General features: G+C 52.5%; 2 long non-coding RNA genes across 2 annotated transcripts; one reads left to right on the top strand and one right to left on the bottom strand.

Annotated features, from left to right (window-relative positions):
- Nucleotides 1-645: 645 nt before the first annotated feature.
- Nucleotides 646-3,071, top strand: LOC148123694 (uncharacterized). Its single transcript, XR_015740584.1, has 2 exons — nt 646-1,347; nt 1,609-3,071. It is a non-coding gene; the product is annotated as an uncharacterized LOC148123694 (long non-coding RNA).
- A 1,634-nt stretch (nt 3,072-4,705) lies between these two features.
- Nucleotides 4,706-9,266, bottom strand: LOC148123693 (uncharacterized). The gene is made up of 3 exons (XR_015740583.1): nt 9,150-9,266; nt 6,511-8,054; nt 4,706-6,226 (listed from the first exon to the last, which is right to left on the bottom strand). It is a non-coding gene; the product is annotated as an uncharacterized LOC148123693 (long non-coding RNA).
- Between the last annotated feature and the right edge of the window lie 4,026 nt (nt 9,267-13,292).

Below are 13,292 nucleotides of genomic sequence, written 5' to 3'. Positions count from 1 at the left end.
TAAGTGAACGCTTGCATGCCCAGGGCAGCCTTTCTTTAAAAAAGGGGGTGGTGAAGGGAAATTTAAAAACTTCAGAGAAAGGGGGGGACCCACAAGGGAGGGAAACCATGATTGACATCGAAGAAAGGTTAGACCCAGAAGGATGGAGGCCAGAAATGGAAGTTTTTCGTGGCAAATGCATTAAGGGCCCTTATTCTATCCTATCCTTTATTCTGTTCTATTCTTCTTGGTGTTCTGTGTTGTGTTGTGTGTTCTGTTCCTACTCTACTCTAATTCTACTCTAATTCTAATTCCCTCTACTCCTCCTACCCCACCCCATTCTGTTCAGGGTGCCACCCCCCAAATCTTCAAAGGCCTTTGTCCTTTGCCCAGCGCCCCACAATCCCAATTTCTCCTTGTGTGCTGTTAAAAGCCACCCCTGCAGGTGCCTTGAGCCAATCTCTGCATGCCCCAAAAAGGGGCTTCCTGGTTGTTTTTGACCTCTTTGTTTCTCTTTTTAAATGCTCTGGCTTCCAGATTTCTTCCCGCTTCCCCCCTCACTCCGTCCCTTTGCGTGTCCCTCTCCACCCCTCAACAAAACCAGGCAGAGATTCCCTTCTCGGCCCGTTTTAGATCCTGTAGACCTCGCACAGGATTGCGCTGGTTCTCCCTCCTTTCTCTGAATCGGGGTTATTTCCAGCACAAATCGTTCCCAGGGAACCATGGCCCAAAGAACCTTTTTATGAGATCCCTGGTAAAGAGCCCAGGTTGGGGGGAAGTAATAGTGCTGCCCTGGTCGGTTTAACATAATAAAGCAAATGCGTATGATGGGGAGGGAATTGGGTGGGTTGGAGAGCAAGGGGTTTTTTGTTTTCTTTTTGCATTGGTAAACGTTTATTGCTCTGTGTGTGGTTGGCAACCATTTAGAGAGGGCCAGAAAAATGCACCGTTCGAGGTGCAGGCAGTACGAGGTGACCTGGAAGCCCCCCCTTCACCTACAAGCATTGAAGGGTGGCAGTTCCCAGGGCCCCTTCACCTGTTCAGGTATAAGACCCAAGAAGGCACCAAGAACTCCACAGTCTTCCTCCTCTCCTCCTCCTCCTCTCCACAGACCCCATTTCCTTCCAACACTGATGATGTTCCTTAGTTTGGTTTTGAAACGTCTACAAGGAAACCACCCAGCTTGGAGAGCCCCAAGGACCTCTGAGTTCTTGTCGATATCCCAAAGTTGCTTTTCCAAGGGAGAACTGGACTTTCCTGGGGTTTCTTTGAAGACGTTTCGCTTCCCATCCAAGAAGCTTCTTCAGCTCTATCGACGTCCTATCGACACCTTCTCTCATTCTCCACTTGGAGGTTGAGTCCCTTAAGGTTGCCCCTCCCTCTTCTCCCCATCAAGCTTCCCGTCCTGCAGGGGCCACGCGTAAGGCTTTAAAGCCCGTGGCACGCACTACCTATGGGCCCCTCCTTAGTGCCAGGGCTGTTAACTCCTCTGTGCTCTGGAAGAAAGGTTGCATTTCAGCTTTTTTTTTTTTTGAAATGGTTTGCACCCTCCGCTTGGTTCGGCTCTCGGCCCTGGGCCCGAATCCCCCCAGGTGCTTCATTTGCTTTCCTTGCTGTTTTTTCCTCCAGGTAGCCAAGAGGTGGGCCGGGTGTTGTGTACGGCCAGTTTCCCGGCGGCTTCCCCAGTGCAACCTTCCTCCCGCGGAGCTTCGCCCAACCCTCCACCGGAAGCGTGGCCTCGTCCCCCATGGAGGGAAGCTTCTCCCCAGCCGGGTCTCCCCAAGCAGGAAAATGGGACCTCTCTCCCTTGGAGGCTCTGGGCGATGCCCCAAGCCCCCTTCGTGACGCCTGGGATTCTCCACCGTCGGGCATCTCACTGAAGAAGGAAGTTCCCTCCCAAAGAGGCCTGTGGAAATCTGCTAAAATATTCGTATTGGGGAGGAAATAAAGACTCAGCGGGATGGGGTTTTTTAAAGTTTATTTATTAGGGAGACACACTTAGGGAAGGAGAAACGGCTCTGCAAACCAGCCATGGAGGGGCAAGGACCCCCCTTCCCTGGCTGGAACAGGTACAGTGTTCTTTTCCTGTGGGGGAGGTCTGTGCATCTCTCCCTCTCTCTGTCTCTCTCTCCTTTGACTTCCTGTGGTTTCTCTCTTTGATGGGCATCGTTGGTTGGTTTGCTCACTCGCTTGCTTGTTTCCATCTGGGCATTTGGTTGACTTAGAGTCCTGTCCTTCCGAGGTCAGTAAAACGAGGACCCGGGTTGTTTTGGGGTGCAATGCTTTGCTGACTCTAAACCGCTTAGAGACGGCCGTAAAAGCCCTGTGAAGCGGCATAAGTCTTTTAAGTGCTATTGCAACTTAGAGGCTGCAGGGAGGCCCATCAGCCGCGGGGTTTGGCTGCCTGGGAATTGTTGGGAAGGAGGCAGAAAGGAAGCAGGAAGGATATTGTGCTTGGGGGAATGGGGGTAACCCATTGCTTCCCTTCTGGAAGTCTCTGTGTGTGTGTGGGGGTCTCCTTGGGGCTCTCTGAGCTTGGTTTTCTTGCAGACGTCTCATTACCCAAGTAGGTAACATCATCAGTGCAGTGAGGATGGGGTGATGGGGCACTGATGATGTTACCAAGCTGGGTGATGAAACGCTTGCCAGAAAACCCAAGTTTAGAGAGCACCAAAGACCCCACAGTTCAACCCTGAGCTGTATTCTCCTCTGTGTGTGTGTGTGTATGTGTGTGCATACAAAACACAGATATGCTCCGTTGTAATTGGCTTTTGTGCCCAAAGGATGCAGTGTTTTCTTTTAAGGCAGGGCAGCCTGGGTGAGGATACACGGAATTGCACATTTCCACACCCAGGCAACCAACATGGAGCCCTTGCCAGCTTTCAACCAACGTGTGTGTGTTTGCCCAACTTGGGATGGGGGAAAGAATGCAGGGGCCAAATTTTGAAGACACCCCTGCGGTGTCTGTGTTTGTTCCCTCCCCTGGTGCATTAATCCAAGATAGCTCAGTTGGTACCTTAGCTTCTTGTTAAAAGCATTCCAAGGCTTTCCAGCAAAGCAGTTCAAATAACAATAAAAAACAAAAAAGAGAATTCACTCTCTAAAACAGGTTGGGTGTCGGGGTGCGTCCTTCGGAACTTACAATTCCTTTTTTGGGTGGGTGGGGAGACTAATATTAAAGTATTGGTGGGTAAACAGCCCAGCTTCTTAGATGAAATCCTGGCCTCATCAGCCAGCAAAGGGGTAAGTATGGGAACCACCAGATGGCAAGGAGGACAACGAGGACAGGTGAGAAGAGGTAAGTAGAGGTAAGTATAGGGCACAGGTGCTGGGAAGATGGGGGGGCAGGCAGGTCTTAGCCAGAGTGGGTGGGCAAGAGCCCCCCAAGAGCCGGCCTGCCTGCAGCCCCCATCTTCCCAGCGCCTGCATTTCCCTCCCTCCTCTTGCCCCCCCCCATCTTTGGCCTCAAGGGGGGGACCGAGGTAGGGAGGGGCAGGCCCTGGGTGCCCCCCTTCCAGGTCTGCAGGGTTGGGGTGGCCCCTGCCATCTTCCCAGGGCGTCACCTCTTCCTCCTCCCCCCCCTTCCCCAGGAGGGCTGCTGGGGGCTAAGTGGAGGTGGGGAGAGGAAGGCTCTTGGGAGGATGTTGGAGGCTGGCTGGGGAGGGGCTCCTTGCCAAGGCCCCTCCCCTTCCCTTCCCAGCTCCCCTGGTGCCAGGCAATGGGGGGAATGGGAGGTCCTGGGCTGGAGGGTGGGGAGATTGGCAGGCCAGGGGCAAAGGCCTCCCCTGAAAAGCCGGGGAGAGCCTGCCAATCCCCCCCCCTCTCTGGGCCTCCCTTTCCCTGCTGAGTCTCTGCCAGCATGGCACCAAGGGGGCTGGGAGGAGGAGAGGAGGGGGGCAAGGAGCCCCTCCCCAGCCTGCCTCTGACCTCCTTCCAGGGCCTGCCTTGCCCACCTCCTCCAGCAGCCCTCCTGGGGGGTGGGGGGAGAAGAGAGGAAAGCCCTGGGAAGATGGGGAGGGGCCTCTCAGCCCAGTAGACCTGGGGGAGGCACCCAGGGCCTGCCCTCTCCTGGTCCCCCTTGGGGCCATAGATGGGAGGGGCCAGAGGAGGGAGGAGGGGTGGGGGGAGGGTTGGGAGGGGAGGGGTGTAGGTGGGGGAATGAAACACCCAGGATGGCAGAAGAGACAAACTTTATTAAAGTTCAAAAAAACAAGCAATACACCCCTCTGATCCCCAGCCCACCCACCCCCCCCTCCCTGCCCCCTCCCACCCACCCCCCACCCTCCCTGCCCCCTCCCACCTACCCCCAACCCTCCCATTATCCCCCCCTTTGGCTTTAGTCCTGGCTTAAGGGGCCCAGGGGGAGGGAGGTCCTGGGAAGGGGGGATATGTGCTCCCCTCCTCCCAGGACCCCCTTGCCCCCCCAGGCCCCTTTTGGGCCAGGATTGAAGCCAAAGGCATTGATGGGGGCTGAGGGAGGCCCATGGGACGTGGGGTGGGTGGGATGGGCCAGAGAGCTGTCGCCCAATGTCCCTTGGCTTGGAGCGGCCAAACTGCCACCCTGAGAGCCCAGGACATTGGGCAGCCGCTCTCTGCCCAGCCCCCTGCACCCCAGCCCCTCTCTCGGCCTCCCCAGCCCCCACCAACCTCTCCGCTTCAACCGTGGCACAAGAGAAGCTGGCAAGAGAGGCTCTGGGGTGCCCAGGGCTGCCCCGGGGGCTTGGATGCCCCAGGCCTTCCTAGGGCCTCCCTGCCAGCCTCCCTGATGCCATGGCTGCTCCCGGCCTTTCTCCCCCACCCTCCTGAGGGTGACCCACCATGCACAGAGATGTTCTCTGTGCACCCATTGCTCTAAGTAGGCATGCACAAACATGTATTATTTGAAATTAAATTCCAAGATTTGGAATAAATTGTGCACACCTGCTTAGAACAAGGGGAGGAACTGCAGACTTGACTCACCTGGGTTTTCTGGCTCACCTGCCTAGTTGCTGGGAAGATTGGGGGAGGGAGCATGCATGACACCCAATGAAGCACAAGGAAGACCTTACACACAAAAAGGTTTCAACTTTGACAAGTTTTCAGTTGTGCAGACTTCTAACTAGAGCTGATGTCCACCCACCCAAGTTGGCCAAGGCCAAGAACCCCTGGAGACCCTAAAATGGGGGTCTTCAAACTTGACAGCTCTAAGACTTGTGGACTTCAACTCTCAGAATTCATGTTAGCTCAGGAATTCTGAGCCAAGCTTTGCTGGCTGAGGAATTCTGGGAGTTGAAGTCCACAAGTCTTAAAGCAGCCAAGGTTGGGGACCTCTGCTCTAGGGCATCCTGTGGAGATAGGATGAAGAACTCAACACAGAATCCAGAAGAATTGGAGACCCAACACCTGCAGGGCCTGGCGCTTGTCCCAAGTCCCAGATTTCTGAACACAGAACTGAGAAGAATTGGGGGCCACCACCAAGTGAAGGCATGGAGCTCTCTGGTCTCCAAAGAATGGTGAACTTCAGTTTCCAGAAGTCTCCAATCCACGCGATGGAGAACGCTGGGAACCGAATTGCGGCCATCTGGTGTCTTGGGGAGAAAGGGGACATCTTAAGCTTCTCTAGCCACCATTGCTAAGGATTCTGGGAGCTAAAATCCCTCCCTTTGAAAGTTGCACCTTTCAATGGATGGACTACAGCTCCCAAAACTCTTAACCTCCTGCAGAATTCTGGGAGTTGAGTGGGAGACATCTAGTGCCTTCCCTTCTGGAGGACTCCAATTCCCATAATTCTGAGAGTTGAAGTCCACACCCTTCTAAAGGCTTTCTCAAAGCAAGAGTTCAATTCTAGGCCTACTTGGGGGGTATACATGGCCCTCTTAGATCAGGGTTTCCCACCCTTAGCAAGACGTGTGGCTGTCAACACCCAGAATTCCCCAAACCGATTGGCTGGGGAATTCTGGGATTTAAAGTCCACACAGGTTCAAGTTTGAAAAACGCTGATCTAAGTTCTTCCAACACCTCAACTCTGTCCAAACATCTGAACTTGCTCTACAGGATCCTACCAGATAAACACTCGTGGTCCTAAAGGCTCACAACAGCCATGATTCCTTGACCCTACCAGCCGCAGCTTAAAACTTACCACTTAAATCAAATTTACCAATTAAGGGCTCTTGGGCCTCAAAGAGTATCTCCACAAACCACCAAACATTGTTAACCAACCTGAAGACTTAAGACTCCCTTCACCTAACTTGCAAATTACAGAGAGATCCTGGCTACGCTGGGGATCAATAACAATCAATAATAATAACAATAAGACTTGCTAACTCCTTATCCACTCACGACCAACAATAAGACTTGCTAACTCCTTATCCACTCATGACCAACAATAAGACCTGCTAACTCCTTATCCACTCACAACCAACAATAAGACTTGCTAACTCCTTATCCACTCACAACCAACAATAAGACTTGCTAACTCCTTATCCACTCACAACCAACAATAAGACTTGCTAACTCCTTATCCACTCACAACCAACAATAAGACTAGCTAACTCCTTATCCACTCATGACCAACAATAAGACTTGCTAACTCCTTATCCACTCACAACCAACAATAAGACTTGCTAACTCCTTATCCACTCACAACCAACAATAAGACTTGCTAACTCCTTATCCACTCATGACCAACAATAAGACCTGCTAACTCCTTATCCACTCACAACCAACAATAAGACCTGCTAACTCCTTATCCACTCATGACCAACAATAAGACTTGCTAACTCCTTATCCACTCACGACCAACAATAAGACTTGCTAACTCCTTATCCACTCATGACCAACAATAAGACTTGCTAACTCCTTATCCACTCACAACCAACAATAAGACTTGCTAACTCCTTATCCACTCATGACCAACAATAAGACCTGCTAACTCCTTATCCACTCACAACCAACAATAAGACTTGCTAACTCCTTATCCACTCACAACCAACAATAAGACTTGCTAACTCCTTATCCACTCATGACCAACAATAAGACCTGCTAACTCCTTATCCACTCATGACCAACAATAAGACTTGCTAACTCCTTATCCACTCATGACCAACAATAAGACCTGCTAACTCCTTATCCACTCACGACCAACAAGAAGACTTGCTAACTCCTTATCCACTCACGACCAACAAGAAGACTTGCTAACTCCTTATTCTAGACCTGATCTGTCTGGTGACCTCAAGCAACAAGTCTGTGTGTGTGTTGGGGGGTCTCAGTTCCTGGTGGGCACCACCCAGGCGGCGAAGAAAGGCGTGCGTGTGTCACAATGCACTAAAAGCCGCAGGGAAGAACGTTTCTCCATCGGGATCTGGCCGTTTTGCCCGCTGCGGCTTCAGTGCAGAGCGATCTAGGCCTCCTAAAGAAATGCACAAGAGGCTATTTTTACAAGCCGAAAATCGACACACACGATCCCTTCCCATACAGAAATCAAAATAGGGGAATTGGGGGGAGTGGGGGATTCAAAGCATGCATTGTGCTGCCAGTCCAACTCTTCCTGCTGTTGTTTGGTCCCAAGAGTTTTAAATAAGGTCACTTGCAGGACAAGAGCCAAGCCACAAAATGTGGTGGCACGTTGGTCTTCCATCTCTGCGTCTCCAGCGCTGGGTGGGTGGGATTGGCCTCCAGAAGAGGAAGGGGCAGCATTGAAGGCTGGCCTGGCTGTTTATTTTTTAAAGAAGTTTTTGTCTTGAGATGGTTTTAAGAACCCCCATTATTATTATTCTAAAGAGGCAGGGGTTTTTTTCCAGCCATCGTGGTCTTTTTAAGCTCCCCTGCTGGAGGACAAAATTTTCTGGCATTTCCCTCCAGTGCATCAACTGGGCTTCAGGGCCAGCTGGAACAATGCAGCCCCTTCCTCAGCCTTCCACAAGTGGCAACAGCTGTCCAGTTACACCCCCCCCAAAATCTGTCCATCCATCAGTCTCCATCGGAAAAATCCAAGTCTTCCACCAGGTCCTCTTCTCCTCTTGCCAGCCATTGCAACTCTGCCCGAGGCAGCGGTTTCTGACGTTGGTGGCTCCGTTGGGGCACGGCCCTCTCGCCTCCTGGAGAAGGAAGGAAGAAAAACAGGGGTGTCAATCCAACCTCAACGGGAAGAGAAAAGGGCACAAAAAGGGCGCAGGAGGGGGCGAGATGGAAATGGGGAGGTGGGCAGGATACAAGTTTAATAATAAGTAAAGCAATAAATAAACCAAAGCGCCTGGGTGTTTACAATGGGGGTGGAGGATGATGGAGAAGAAAATCTTTATTTCCCTTTCCCCCCATTTTATTTGGGGGGGGACAACCCTGTAAAGGGAGAGGCCTCCAAAACTCACATCCTAGAAATAAGGGGGGGAATTGGGCTCCTCTCCAAACGTTTCTGGATGAGCTGTTGCAATCTACGGAGGTGAATTTAGAAGCGGGCTCTTCCCTCTTAAAATGGGCGTTACTTCTTGAGCCCATGGAAGGGTGGGGGGGTCCTTTGGGGGTTGGGACCTTCCCCCAAACCCTCCGGTCTGCCTCTGCCTTTTTCTGGGGGAGACGCACACAGAGAGGGGTCCATGCCTGGAATCCTCTACCTGACTCTCTGGTCTCGTCCCCAAACCCCAAAACTTTAACTTCTGTCTACTGCTGACCTCCCCTCTTTCCTAAGAGGTGTCTGTAAGGGGGCGTGCATAAGCCCACCAACGTGCCCACCGTCCCTGTCCTATTGTTTCATGTGTGTGTGTGTGTACACACACACACACACATATTTTTCTTATATGTATCCATAACTATGTACTTACACCCATTATCTGGTAAGGCAACGTGCAAACCAAATAAAACACAATAAGTCCACGAAAGGACCCGCCCCGCCCAAAGAAGCGGGGATCCCAGGCGGAGGAAGCAGGAGGCGCGCAGGGGAGGCCGGAGCTTCTCGGGGCTTTAAAGGAGGCCGCCCCCTCTCCCCTCCCCTCCCCTCCCGAGGAAGCCCTAGAGGACCCCCTTCTCCCCCCTTCTCCCCCCATTCAGCCCCCGGCGGGGCAGCCCAAGCGGGCGCCTCCCTCCTCCAAGCGGCCCCGGCGGAGCTTCCCAATGGGCGCCACTCCGGAGCGGCTCCGGTGGGCCCAACGCGGGTTTGGGGTGGGGGGGACACGGGGGACGAAGGGCGCCTCCCTTACCGGAACCGGGTCCGCCACGCCCGCCGGGCGCCCCCCGAGCCCCGCCGTCCTCGGGCCCGTCCGGGAAGGGAGCGCGAGTCGCCCGCGCAGCCGCCGCGCCAAGTCCGGCCCCGCCCTGCGCAAGGCCCACGTGGCTGGGGGAGACACGTGACCGGGAGGGCGTGGCCGGGCGGCCCTGCATGGCCAGCTCAACGTCACACGCCTCCCGGGGGCGGGGGGACTCGCCTGGCCCCGCCCCTCCCAGCCGCCGCTTGTCCCGCCCAGCCTCGACGTCACTCTCGCTCTGTCGAAATCTCTGATAGGTCGCCCTCCGGTGGCTCGTTTTGGGCATTGCAGGCTGAAAAGAAACCATTAAGACCATTTATAGTGCTGGGAAGCAAGTGTCGCCCTCCGGTGGCTCCTTTTGGGCATCGCAGGCTGAAAAGGGACCATTGAGACCATTTATAGTGCTGGGGAAGCAAGTGTCGCCCTCCGGTGGCTCTTTTTGGGCATCGCAGGCTGAAAAGGACAATTGAGACCATTTATAGTGCTGGGGAAGCAAGTGTCGCCCTCCGGTGGCTCTTTTTGGCATCGCAGGCTGAAAAGGGACCATTAAGGCCATTTATAGTGCTGGGGAAGCAAGTGTCGCCTCCGGTGGCTCTTTTTGGGCATCGCAGGCTGAAAAGGGACCATTGAGACCATTTATAGTGCTGGGAAGCAAGTGTCGCCCTCCAGTGGCTCTTTTTGGGCATTGCAGGCTGAAAAGGGGCCATTGAGACCATTTATAGTTCTGGGGAAGCAAGTGTCGCCCTCCGGTGGCTCTTTTTGGGCATTGCAGGCTGAAAAGGGACCATTGAGACCATTTATAGTGCTGGGGAAGCAAGTGTCGCCCTCCGGTGGCACTTTTTTAGGCATTGCAGGCTGAAAAGGGACCATTGAGACCATTTATAGTGCTGGGGAAGCAACTGTCGCCCTCCGGTGGCTCTTTTTGGGCATTGCAGGCTGAAAAGGGACCATTAAGGCCATTTATAGTGCTGGGGAAGCAAGTGTCGCCCTCCGGTGGCTCTTTTTGGGCATTGCAGGCTGAAAAGGGACCATTAAGACCATTTATAGTGCTGGGGAAGCAAGTGGTGCCCTCCGGTGGCTCTTTTTGGGCATTGCAGGCTGAAAAGGGACTATTAAGACCATTCTTAATGCTGGGGAAGCAACCTATGGCCAAACTTACCTGCACTGCGCATGCATGTGCCTCCCGGGCTGATTTTTGGGCCGTTTGAGGCCTTTTTCTCCCGGAGGCTCGAGGGAAGCCTCTGCAGCTTCGGGAGGCTGAAAAACGGGCCTTCCGGAAATACCAGAACTGACTAAACGGGCCCATTTTTCGGCCTCCCAAGGCTGCAGAGGCTTCCCTTGAGCCTCCAGGAGAAAAAGGCCTCAAACGGCCCAAAAATCAGCCCGGGAGGCAGACAGGGCAGGTAAGGAGGCAGTGGCAGGATTGCCCACACATCCACAGGGGTTGTCGGGGTGCTGTGCGCATTGCCTTCTGGCTGCTGGCATGCGAGTGTGAACGAGGGCACAATTTTCAGCACAGGAGCCCAAAAAGGTTCGCCCCCACTGGCCTAACTTCTAGTCCAGGGGTCTCCAAGCTTGACAGCTTTCAGACTTGTGGGACTTCAACTCCCAGAATCCCTCCTCCTCCAGTCATGTTTAGCTTTGCCAAGTTTGAAGACCCTTGGTCTAGGGTCTCCTGCTTGAGCAGAGGGTTGGAATAGATGACCTCCAAGGTCCCTTCCAGGGCTACGGTTCTATGTTCTTACAATCGAGTAGAATGAACTTCTCCGTTTCCTCTCCAGCCCATCAGATACAGCTGATATCAATCTTGTTCAGTCTAAAAACACAATGTTTACAGCTTCAGAAACTAGGGAGGCATATTTTGTGAGCCCATTGTGTAGCTGAGGGCTACGCAGTCTCTTATCTTGCAAAACTACACTCACAGGATCCTGCCAAGATTGAAATCCCACCGTCTTAGTTTGATCGTTTATTTAAAGCATGAAGTCCTGCGTGTCCATTGGCGAAATACGGCAAACGAAACACGATGGGAAGCCTCTTGCTGAAGAAAGCAAATTTGAATCCTTGTTGTTATTATTTATCTGGTGTCTCCTGACCAGTTTTGCTGAAGCAACAGCGAACCTTCTGCTTTTTCGCCTGGGAAAACACGCTCCTTCCTTCTTTTGATCCGGCCAATTTTCAACACTTTGCAGTTTTATTTTATTTTATTTTGTTCTCGTGCAACCAGACAGAGATAAATTAAAAGCATGGGACGGTTTTGGGGGCATTTATAAAAAGGAAAAGGAGACTTTAGGAGTGGCCGGTGGGGGGGAGGAAGTGACCTGCAGCTGCTCTTCCAGTTTTCGTGGGTCAAATCTCTGGAGTTCATTGGCGAGATCAGTTTTAGTGACTTTGTGTAACCCTGGGAAAGGGGGAACACAACAGGCGCCGACAGATTGCAAAGTCGCACTGCCCGACTGTTGAAATCAGGAAGCTAATGCTATTCAACCTCCAGTAAAAATAATGGGGAGGAGGGGGTTGTTTAATTAGGGCCTTTTATATTTTAAATTGTATTAAAAATAAATGAAGGGAAAGGAAGAGGGAAGGAAGGGAGAAAGAGGGAAGGAAAGGAAAGGAGGAAAAGGAAAGGAAAGGAAAGGAGGATAAGGGAAGGAAAGGAAAGGAAAGGAAAAGAAAGGAAAGGAAGAAGAAGGAAGGGAAGGAGGAAGAGCGAAGGAAAGGAAAAGAAAGGAAAAAGAAGGAAGGGAAGGAAAGGAAAAAGGAGGAAGAGAGAAGGAAAGGAAAGGAGGGAAGGAAAGGTTAAAAATATACTACTAATTTTTTTCCTGTTTTTGAATTGCCACTTCATGGAATGGCACGGCTTTTGGTCCAGCAGGGGGCGCTGTTGCTCTAAATTAGAAATGGTGATTTTTTTAAAAGTCTGTTTCTGTGTGTGTGTGTGTGTGTGTGTGTGTGTGTGTGTGTGTAGGATTTGTGCCGGAATGGGGGAGGGGAGATGGATTCCCCCTCCCTCTGAGCACTTTTTCTCCTTGTGGCTTCCCTGCAGGATTCCCTAATGGAAAATCGTTAAGATTCAGGATTAAAATATCCTCAAAGTGGAGAATTTTGCCCTCCAGAAAAATTGGCCTTCGCTGGCCTTGGGGTGTGTGTGTGTGTGTGTGTGTGTGTGTGTGTGTGTGTGTGTGTGTGTGTTGCTTCTTCTTTTTCTAACCAGCCCCCTTCCTGTCCCAGGGAGGCAAAAATTATAAAAACAGGGAAGGAAATCTTTCTTTCCAAGCAAGGAAACGCGACGCCTGCCAGCGCCTCTTCTTCAGCGCAGATCTGAATTCTGTGTCCTACAGGCAGTCCTCAAATTACGACCGTTCATTGGATGATGGGTCACAGATGTGACGGCAAGGGGTCCTGCTGGAGCAGGGGGTTGGACTAAATGACCTCCAAGGTCCCTTCCAGCTCTATTTTGATGGATTGAAATGGCCTAAGGTCTCCTGCTCGAGCAGGGGGTTGGACTAGATGACCTCTGAGGTCCCTTCCAGCTCTATCCTGATTGATGGATTGATTGAAATGGCCTAGGGTCTCCTGCTTGAGCAGGGGGTTGGACTAGAAGACCTCCCAGGCCCCTTCCAGCTCTCTGCTAGTTCTGTTATTCTCTGTTATTCGGAGGGGAGATTCCTATAAGGCACTCTTGACATGCTCAGTGTCCGGCAGATTTTCCTTGGTGCCTGTCAAGGCTGGCAAAGCCGGGCCAAATCTGAGCTGGCCCCAAGGATGGCCAAGGCGCTCCGCCCTTCAAGGCAAGCCAGGGTTAGGCTGGGCTCATTCAGCCCAGCAAAGCCGCGATTAAAATGGCTACCCAGGGATCCGCGGTGAACTTTTGAATCCGGCGCTCTGGGACGGGTTGGCAGGGGCCTCATTTCCATTTGCAGCGCTCTGCGGAATTCCCCCTGGGCTCTTTTCTTACCCCCCCCCTCTCCCTGCGCCCTCGTTTACTGGCACGTTTGCAATTTGCTATTTTGGTAATTAATTCCACGGCTCGCTTGGATGTGGTAATGGGGGGGAGGATGGGGGGATGCGGCTACGAAGAAAGGAAGGTGGAAGGGAAGA

Source organism: Pseudonaja textilis, unplaced genomic scaffold (genome assembly GCF_049901715.1).
Source record: "Pseudonaja textilis isolate UNSWEBS1 unplaced genomic scaffold, rPseTex1.2 PTEXSCF233, whole genome shotgun sequence".
NCBI lineage: Eukaryota > Metazoa > Chordata > Lepidosauria > Squamata > Elapidae > Pseudonaja > Pseudonaja textilis.
This window is presented reverse-complemented; position numbering and strand designations above follow the sequence as displayed.